A 10,180-nucleotide genomic window follows, 5' to 3' on the forward strand; every position below is an offset into this window, starting at 1 on the left:
AACACCGTAAAACCGGATTTACGCCGTCGTAGTAACACCGCGGGCTGTTTTGGGTTAGTTAATTAAAAACTATGATAAACTTTGATTTAAAAGTTGTTATTCAGAGAAAATGATTTTTATTATGAACATGAAACTATATCCAAAAATTATGGTTAAACTCAAAGTGGAAGTATGTTTTCTAAAATGGTCATCTAGACGTCGTTCTTTCGACTGAAATGACTACCTTTACAAAAACGACTTGTAACTTATTTTTCCGACTATAAACCTATACTTTTTCTGTTTAGATTCATAAAATAGAGTTCAATATGAAACCATAGCAATTTGATTCACTCAAAACGGATTTAAAATGAAGAAGTTATGGGTAAAACAAGATTGGATAATTTTTCTCATTTTAGCTACGTGAAAATTGGTAACAAATCTATTCCAACCATAACTTAATCAACTTGTATTGTATATTATGTAATCTTGAGATACCATAGACACGTATACAATGTTTCGACCTATCATGTCGACACATCTATATATATTTCGGAACAACCATAGACACTCTATATGTGAATGTTGGAGTTAGCTATACAGGGTTGAGGTTGATTCCAAAATATATATAGTTTGAGTTGTGATCAATACTGAGATACGTATACACTGGGTCGTGGATTGATTCAAGATAATATTTATCGATTTATTTCTGTACATCTAACTGTGGACAACTAGTTGTAGGTTACTAACGAGGACAGCTGACTTAATAAACTTAAAACATCAAAATATATTAAAAGTGTTGTAAATATATTTTGAACATACTTTGATATATATGTATATATTGTTATAGGTTCGTGAATCAACCAGTGGCCAAGTCTTACTTCCCGACGAAGTAAAAATCTGTGAAAGTGAGTTATAGTCCCACTTTTAAAATCTAATATTTTTGGGATGAGAATACATGCAGGTTTTAAAAATGATTTACAAAATAGACACAAGTACGTGAAACTACATTCTATGGTTGAATTATCGAAATCGAATATGCCCCTTTTTATTAACTCTGGTAATCTAAGAATTAGGGAACAGACACCCTAATTGACGCGAATCCTAAAGATAGATCTATTGGGCCTAACAAACCCCATCCAAAGTACCGGATGCTTTAGTACTTCGAAATTTATATCATATCCGAAGGGTGTCCCGGAATGATGGGGATATTCTTATATATGCATCTTGTTAATGTCGGTTACCAGGTGTTCACCATATGAATGATTTTTATCTCTATGTATGGGATGTGTATTGAAATATGAAATCTTGTGGTCTATTGTTATGATTTGATATATATAGGTTAAACCTATAACTCACCAACATTTTTGTTGACGTTTAAAGCATGTTTATTCTCAGGTGAATACTAAGAGCTTCCGCTGTTGCATACTAAAATAAGGACAAGATTTGGAGTCCATGTTTGTATGATATTGTGTAAAAACTGCATTCAAGAAACTGATTTTGTTGTAACATATTTGTGTTGTAAACCATTATGTAATGGTCGTGTGTAAACAGGATATTTTAGATTATCATTATTTGATAATCTACGTAAAGCTTTTTTTAAAACCTTTATCTATGAAATAAAGGTTATGGTTTGTTTTAAAAATGAATGCAGTCTTTGAAAAACGTCTCATATAGAGGTCAAAACCTCGCAACGAAATCAATTAATATGGAACGTTTTTAATCAATAAGAACGGGACATTTCATCATCCACAAACTGATGGGCAGAGCGAAAGGACGATACAAACGCTTGAAGACATGCTACGAGCATGTGTTATTGATTTCGGAAACAGTTGGGATCGACATCTACCGTTAGCAGAATTTTCCTACAACAACAGCTACCATTCAAGCATTGAGATGGCGCCGTTTGAAGCACTTTATGGTAGAAAGTGCAGGTCTCTAATTTGTTGGAGTGAAGTGGGGGATAGACAGATTACGGGTCCGGAGATTATACAAGAAACTACCGAGAAGATCATCCAAATTCAACAACGGTTGAAAACCGCCCAAAGTCGACAAAAGAGCTACGCTGACATTAAAAGAAAAGATATAGAATTTGAAATTGGAGAGATGGTCATGCTTAAAGTTGCACCTTGGAAAGGCGTTGTTCGATTTGGTAAACGAGGAAAATTAAATCCAAGGTATATTGGACCATTCAAGATTATTGATCGTGTCGAACCAGTAGCTTACCGACTTGAGTTACCTCAACAACTCGTGGCTGTACATAACACTTTCCACGTCTCAAATTTGAAGAAATGTTTTGCTAAAGAAGATCTCACTATTCCGTTAGATGAAATCCAAATCAACGAAAAACTTCAATTCATCGAAGAACCCGTCTAAATAATGGATCGTGAGGTTAAAAGACTTAAGCAAAACAAGATACCAATTGTTAAGGTTCGATGGAATGCTCGTAGAGGACCCGAGTTCACCTGGGAGCGTGAAGATCAGATGAAGAATAAATACCCGCACCTATTTCCAGAAGATTCGTCAACACCTTCAACAGCTTAAAATTTCGGGACGAAATTTATTTAACGGGTAGGTACTGTAGTGACCCGAACTTTTTCATGTATATATATATTAATTGAGATTGATATTTACTTGATTAAATATTTTCAACATGTTAAGCAATCAAACTTGTTAAGACTTGATTAATTGAAATATGTTTCATATAGACAATTGACCACCCAAGTTGACCGGTGATTCACGAACGTTAAAAATTGTAAAAACTATATGATAACATATATATGGATATATATATATATAGTTAACATGATACTATGATAAGTAAACATATCATTAAGTATATTAACAATGAACTACATATGTAAAAACAAGACTACTAACTTAATGATTTTTAAACGAGACATATATGTAACGATTATCGTTGTAAAGACATTTAATGTATATATATCATATTAAGAGATATTCATACATGATAATTGAAGGAATTCAACATAACAACAAGTTCTAAATGTCAACTTAATCACAAAGCCATTTTATGATAGTTAAAGAAAGCGGAAGCATGATGGTTTGTAGAAACAAGTTTATATGTTAAACCATTTTAATGAATTCCATATTGTTATCAAGTCTTGAAACATATGCTTACATACAAGAACAAAGGAAGTAAGATTAATACCTCCTCAAGTAAATTGAGGGCTGTTTTGTATGATGAAGAAGGTGATGATCAAGTGTGTAAAACCCAATCCTTTGAAGCACTAACACCACCCTTTGAGTTAGTTAAGATTTAAACACTTAACTAACTAATTAACCAAGCTTGAAACCCTTTTGATTGCACTCAAAATTCTGGACAGCAACTTATCAAAAGATGATGATGTATTGAGTCTCAAAACTATGAAACCTCAAGAGATTATACCCCAAACTTGTAACCAACACCTAGTACAATAGTTAGGATTTTAATGACACTTGATTACCACTTGAAAAACCAAAATAATGAACCCCTTTTGCTGCTGAATGAACACGACAGAAACAGCAAAGCAGGAGCTGAAATTGCAGTTTTTTTCTTGGTGTTTTTATGTGTATTACATGTGCACTTTGAGTCAAGGCCCTTGGTAAACTAATAGGCATGTCCCTTGGCACTTGTGTGGTCTTAAAATAAACAAAACAAGCATGGGTGTGGCATCTTGGAGACCAAAATTCTGCACACCACATGTGTATTTTATAACAAGTTTTATTTTATAAAACTTATATTTATTTTATAAAACTTGTATAAAATAGGCATGTATTTGTTATTTGTAATTATTTCATAAACCATTTTATAAAATACAACATAATTATTTAAACCTATAAATAATTAAATCCACAACATATATAAATTATCCAAATAATTTATCTCAAGTGATCATAATTTAGAAAACCGATTTTCTAAAGTTCAAGTGTCGCGTATTCATTTAACAATCCAATCGTTAAAATAAATACATATAAAGTGTTGATAAGCTTGTTATTGGGTATGACCCGACTTGGATCATAACATAGTGGCCACGTTAATTTAATATGTCTCTCGGGCATACGAAATACCTTCAATAATATCACGATAATATAATAATTTAAAATCTCATTTGATATTATAAACATTGGGTTAACAACATTTAACAAGATCGTTAACCTAAAGGTTTCAAAACAACACTTACATGTAACGATTAACGATGACTTAACGACTCAGTTAAAATGTATATACATGTAGTGTTTTAATATGCATTTATACACTTTTGAAAGACTTTAATACACTTATCAAAATACTTCTACTTAACAAAAATGCTTACAATTACATCCTCGTTCAGTTTCATCAACAATTCTACTCGTATGCACCCGTATTCGTACTCGTACAATACACAGCTTTTAGATGTATGTACTATTGGTATATATACTCCAATGATCAGCTCTTAGCAGCCCATGTGAGTCACCTAACACATTTGGGAACCATCATTTGGCAAACAGCATGAAATATCTCATAAAATTACAAAAATATGAGTAATCATTCATGACTTATTTACATGAAAACAAAATTACATATCCTTTATATCTAATCCATACACCAATGACCAAAAACACCTACAAACACTTTCATTCTTCAATTTTCTTCATCTAATTGATCTCTCTCAAGTTATATCTTCAAGTTCTAAGTGTTCTTCATAAATTCTACAAGTTCTAGTTACATAAAATCAAGAATACTTTCAAGTTTGCTAGCTCACTTCCAATCTTGTAAGGTGATCATCCAACCTCAAGAAATATTTGTTTCTTACAGTAGGTTATCATTCTAATACAAGGTAATAATCATATTCAAACTTTGGTTCAATTTCTATAACTATAACAATCTTATTTCAAGTGATGATCTTACTTGAACTTGTTTTCGTGTCATGATTCTGCTTCAAGAACTTCGAGCCATCCAAGGATCCGTTGAAGCTAGATCCATTTTTCTCTTTTCCAGTAGGTTTATCCAAGGAACTTATGGTAGTAATGATGTTCATAACATCATTCGATTCATACATATAAAGCTATCTTATTCGAAGGTTTAAACTTGTAATCACTAGAACATAGTTTAGTTAATTCTAAACTTGTTCGCAAACAAAAGTTAATCCTTCTAACTTGACTTTTAAAATCAACTAAACACATGTTCTATATCTATATGATATGCTAACTTAATGATTTAAAATCTGGAAACACGAAAAACACCGTAAAACCGGATTTACGCCGTCGTAGTAACACCGCGGGCTGTTTTGGGTTAGTTAATTAAAAACTATGATAAACTTTGATTTAAAAGTTGTTATTCTGAGAAAATGATTTTTATTATGAACATGAAACTATATCCAAAAATTATGGTTAAACTCAAAGTGGAAGTATGTTTTCTAAAATGGTCATCTAGACGTCGTTCTTTCGACTGAAATGACTACCTTTACAAAAACGACTTGTAACTTATTTTTCCTACTATAAACCTATACTTTTTTCTGTTTAGATTCATAAAATAGAGTTCAATATGAAACCATAGCAATTTGATTCACTCAAAATGGATTTAAAATGAAGAAGTTATGGGTAAAACAAGATTGGATAATTTTTCTCATTTTAGCTACGTGAAAATTGGTAACAAGTCTATTCCTACCATAACTTAATCAACTTGTATTGTATATTATGTAATCTTGAGATACCATAGACACGTATACAATGTTTCGACCTATCATGTCGACACATCTATATATATTTCGGAACAACCATAGACACTCTATATGTGAATGTTGGAGTTAGCTATACAGGGTTAAGGTTGATTCCAAAATATATATAGTTTGAGTTGTGATCAATACTGAGATACGTATACACTGGGTCGTGGATTGATTCAAGATAATATTTATCGATTTATTTCTGTACATCTAACTGTGGACAACTAGTTGTAGGTTACTAACGAGGACAGCTGACTTAATAAACTTAAAACATCAAAATATATTAAAAGTGTTGTAAATATATTTTGAACATACTTTGATATATATGTATATATTGTTATAGGTTCGTGAATCAACCAGTGGCCAAGTCTTACTTCCCGACGAAGTAAAAATCTGTGAAAGTGAGTTATAGTCCCACTTTTAAAATCTAATATTTTGGGATGAGAATACATGCAGTTTTATAAATGATTTACAAAATAGACACAAGTACGTGAAACTACATTCTATGGTTGAATTATCGAAATCGAATATGCCCCTTTTTATTAAGTCTGGTAATCTAAGAATTAGGGAACAAACACCCTAATTGACGCGAATCCTAAAGATAGATCTATTGGGCCTAACAAACCCTATCCAAAGTACCGGATGCTTTAGTACTTCGAAATTTATATCATATCCGAAGGGTGTCCCGGAATGATGGGGATATTCTTATATATGCATCTTGTTAATGTCGGTTACCAGGTGTTCACCATATGAATGATTTTTATCTCTATGTATGGGATGTGTATTGAAATATGAAATCTTGTGGTCTATTATTATGATTTGATATATTTAGGTTAAACCTATAACTCACCAACATTTTTGTTGACGTTTTAAGCATGTTTATTCTCAGGTGATTATTAAGAGCTTCCGATGTCGCATACTTAAATAAGGACGAGATTTGGAGTCCATGCTTGTATGATATTGTGTAAAAACTGCATTCAAGAAACTTATTTTGTTGTAACATATTTGTATTGTAAACCATTATGTAATGGTCGTGTGTAAACAGGATATTTTAGATTATCATTATTTGATAATCTAAGTAAAGCTTTTTAAACCTTTATTGATGAAATAAAGGTTATGGTTTGTTTTAAAATGAATGCAGTCTTTAAAAAACGTCTCATATAGAGGTCAAAACCTCACAACGAAATCAATTAATATGGAACGTTTTTAATCAATAAGAACGGGACATTTCAGTAGTAGACCTGATGGTTTCTGATGTTCAGCTTTGACCTTAGAACACGTCAAACATTCTCCTACATATTTAGCAATATCGGCTTTCATACCTGGCCACCAAAAATGTTTCTTAAGATCCTTGTACATCTTCCCCGTTCCAGGATGTATTGAGTATCTGGTTTTATGAGCTTCTCTAAGTACCATTTCTCTCATATCTCCAAATTTTGGTACCCAAATTCTTTCAGCCCTATACCGGGTTCCGTCTTCCCGAATATTAAGATGCTTCTCCGATCCTTTGGGTATTTCATCCTTTAAATTTCCCTCTTTTAAAACTCCTTGTTGCGCCTCCTTTATTTGAGTAGTAAGGTTAGTGTGAATCACTATATTCATAGATTTTACTCGAATGGGTTCTCTGTCCTTTCTGCTCAAGGTGTCGACTACCACATTTGCCTTCCCCGGGTGGTAACGAATCTCAAAGTCGTAATCATTCAACAATTCAATCCACCTACGCTGCCTCATATTCAGTTGTTTCTGATTAAATATGTGTTGAAGACTTTTTTGGTCGGTATATATAATACTTTTGACCCCATATAAGTAGTGCCTCCAAGTCTTTAATGCAAAAACAACCGCGCCTAATTCCAAATCATGCGTCGTATAATTTTGTTCGTGAATCTTTAATTGTCTAGACGCATAAGCAATCACCTTCGTTCGTGGCATTAATACACAACCGAGACCTTGCTTTGATGCGTCACAATAAATCACAAAATCATCATTCCCTTCAGGCAATGACAATATAGGTGCCGTAGTTAGCTTTTTCTTCAATAATTGAAACGCCTTCTCTTGTTCATCCTTCCATTCAAATTTCTTCCCTTTATGCGTTAATGCAGTCAAGGGTTTTGCTATTTTGGAGAAATCTTGGATGAATCTTCTGTAGTAACCAGCCAATCCTAAAAGTTGACGTATATGCTTCGGAGTTTTTAGGGTTTCCCACTTTTCAACGATTTCGATCTTTGCCGGGTCCACCTGGATACCTTCTTTATTCACTATGTGACCGAGGAATTGAACTTCTTCCAACCAATTCGACCTTCTCGATGCAATCATCTTGTCCCACTTGCTCTAGATAGGTATTCCACCATGTTAACGCAGTACCTGTGAAGGTATGCGTAGCGTACTTCACTTTGTCCTCTTCAGTAGACTTACTTATGGCAAACACCGATTCGACCTTCTCGGTCCACCGTTTCAATCCGATCGGTCCTTCGGTTCCATCAAATTCCAAAGGTTTACAGGCAGTGAATTCTTTGTAGATGCATCCTACACGATTTCTTGCGCCGTTAGCTGCATTGCTAGATTCGGAGTTATTGTTGGTATGTAGCGCAGCCTGTACTACGGCTATGTTTGCAGCAAGAAAGGTACGAAATTCCTCTTCGCTCATATTCATGGTTTGTCGAGTAGTCGGTGCCATTTCCTTCAAATAGTCAAATGAAACAAATTAATCATACAGAATATTAAGAGTAGTCAATAGTATCTCGTAGCATAATATGAACTCATTTATAAAAGCTTTTTCTTCATATTAGCGTTTTATAAGTTTAAATTCGGGTAGTACCTACCCGTTAAGTTCATACTTAGTAGCTAATATACAATTCAACTACTACAATTCTATATGAAAAACTGATTATAATAATATTTCGCGTTCAAACTTTTACACAATATTTTACAAACTTACAATACCGCTTATTTTACATATAGCATGAAATATAGCACACAATAACTTTGATACAAGATAGTTGTGAAGATAATTCTAGCTAGTACACAAGTCGTTCAGCAAAGGCAATAAAGACACGTAATTCATACGACCAGAAACAAGTCATGCATTCTAGTTTTACTAGGACTACTTCCCATCCTTGGTCTTGTGGAACATAACCATTATGGCCGTTGATAAGACAGTGTGTTGTAACGTTGTCAAAGGGACGAGGGTTACGTAATGTCCAACAGTCCCGTAACAATCTAAAAACCTCATTTCTTACCCCAATTACCGACCCCGTCACTTGTGGGAACGTTTTGTTTAATATTTGTAGCCTGATGTTCTTGTTCTCACTTTGGTGAGAAGCGAACATTACTAACCCGTAAGCATAACATGCTTCTTTATGTTGCATGTTAGCCACTTTTTCTAAATCACGAAGTCCTATATTCGGATATATTGAGTCAAAATAATTTCTTAACCCATTGCGTAAAATAGCATTTGGGTTCCCCGCAATATATGCGTCAAAGTAAACACATCGTAACTTATGGATTTCCCAATGTGATATCCCCCATCTTTCGAACGAAAGCCTTTTATAAACCAAGGCATTCTTGGAACGTTCTTCGAATGTCTTAAAAACTGATCTCCCCTTAAATAGTTGTGCAGGAATTCTGACCGACTCTAGACAAGATTTCATCAATCATGTCTCCGGGTAGGTCTCTTAAAATATTGGGTTGTCTATCCATTTTGTGTTTTTATAATGTAAAATAGACAAGAGTTAGATTCATAAAAAAATACTTATTAATACAAGAAATTTTTACATATATCTTAAAGCATAAGCACACTATATTACATATATTACACCACACGAACACAACTATCTTATTCCGACTCGCTCGTTTCTTCTTTTTCAATTTTGGTTCGTTTTTCCAAGTTTTTAGGGATATATGATGTTCCCCTAATACGAGCCGTCGTTTTCCATATTGGTTTAGAAAAACCTGGTGCTTTAGAGGTTCCCGGGTTATTGTCACAACTTAAGAAATACGGGTGTTGATGATACATATAAAGTTCATCGAGTTTGGAATCAAATTTCTCTATTTTTATGCCCTTTCCCTTATTGTTCTCTTTTGCCTTATTAAATTGTGTTGGGGTAATTTCTATAACATCATCGGAATCCTTGTCGGGATCCAATTCATCGGAGAATTGGTAATCCTGCCAATACTTTGCTTCCTTGGCGGAAACACCATTGACCATAATCAACTTTGGTCGGTTGGTTGAGGATTTTCTTCTACTTAACCATTTTATTATTTCCCCCACTGGTTCTATTTCTTCTTCCGGTTCCGATTCTTCTTCTGGTTCCGAATCTTCTTCCGGTTCCGACTCTTCTTCCGGTTCCTCTTCGGGAACTTGTGAATCAGTCCACGAATCATTCCAATTTACATTTGACTCTTCATTATTATTAGGTGAGTCAATGGGACTAGTTCTAGAGGTAGACATCTATCATATAATATCAAACACGTTAAGAGATTAATATATCACATAATATTCA

Source organism: Rutidosis leptorrhynchoides, chromosome 11, assembly GCF_046630445.1.
Source record: "Rutidosis leptorrhynchoides isolate AG116_Rl617_1_P2 chromosome 11, CSIRO_AGI_Rlap_v1, whole genome shotgun sequence".
Taxonomy (NCBI): Eukaryota; Viridiplantae; Streptophyta; class Magnoliopsida; order Asterales; family Asteraceae; genus Rutidosis; species Rutidosis leptorrhynchoides.